Here is a 1344-nt window from a genome sequence, read left to right on the forward strand (position 1 = left end):
CGCGCGTCGCTCGCGCGCGTGGCGCGGGACCATCCGCGGCGACGGCCGACGCCCGCCCGACGCCCGCGCGCGGTGGAGCGGTAAGGAAAACAGACCGCTCACCGCGGTCACCGCGGCGGCGGCGACGGCTAAGGCGGACGCGCGTCGAAAGCCCGCGCCCGCGCCGGAGGACGTCGTCGTCCTCGACTGAGCGCGTCGCCTCCGAACGCCCTCACTCGCGACGCGCGTCCGACGTGTAAAAGTACATGACGCACGCACACACAATCGCGACGACGCAAAAGAAATCGTAGTCATCGACGACGACGAGATTCGAACTCGCGCGTGCGTTGCACAAACACTCGGCTGCATGTCGCCGGTTACACCAACCGTCGTTGGCAAATCTCGTATTTTGTCCTCGACGGTGCGTCACGTATTGAAGCGACGCACACGCCGTGTAGCAGGCGTTCCCCTTAACCACTCGGGCACGTCGTCTAGGTGATGCGAGTCTCGGACTCTGAATACGAGTGTGATCGATACATGTCAACCGACAAACGACGCACCGTGCGTGCGTGAAAGCTTACGGGTCACGAAAGACCCGCGTGTGTGTATACATGTACGTATATACCCATATAGGATACATACCGGTGTGTACGTGACGCCACTGTGTGCGACGCCACGATCGACGCGCGCGCCCGCGCGCGCCCCGCGAGTCGCCCATGCGCGCGGACGACCTCTTCGACGTCGCGGCGGACGACGCGCGCGCGCGCGCGGTGGCCCGCGAGCTCGCGCGCGCGCTCACGGAGCGACGCGTGAACGTTTTGGGTGAAAACCGTCGAGCATCGAGCGAAAAGGCGACGACCGCGACGACGGCGTCGGCGACGACCGCGCGGACGACCGCGTCGCCGTCGGCGCGGCGGGACCTGGACGCGGCGCGCGAGCGCATCGACGCGCTCGAGCGCGCGCTCGTTGAGGGGCGGCGCGCGCTTGGGGAGGCGGCGCGCGCGGGCGCGCGGGCGGCGACGCGACGCGCGCGCCAAGAGGCGGAGATCGCGCGTTTGCGCGCGTGTGCGAGCGCGTCGAGGCGAGACGGCGGGGCGAGGGGGGCGCGGGTGTCGACGCGCGTGGTCGAGCCCGCGGCGACGCGCGGTGACGGCGCGCCGGAGACGGTTGGGGTGGATTATCATCGCGCGGCGATCGAGGCGTTCGAGCGCAAAGTCGACGCGCTCGCGGATGAGATCGAGCGTCTCCGACGCGAGCGCGCGGCATTAACGGCCGCGCTCGAGGCGAGCGAACATCGAGGGCGGATCGGCGCGCGAACGCCCGAGGCGGGATCACGCGCGGCGGCGGCGACGACGACGGCGCGCG

Source organism: Ostreococcus tauri, assembly GCF_000214015.3.
Source record: "Ostreococcus tauri WGS project CAID00000000 data, contig chromosome 01, whole genome shotgun sequence".
Classification (NCBI taxonomy): Eukaryota; Viridiplantae; Chlorophyta; class Mamiellophyceae; order Mamiellales; family Bathycoccaceae; genus Ostreococcus; species Ostreococcus tauri.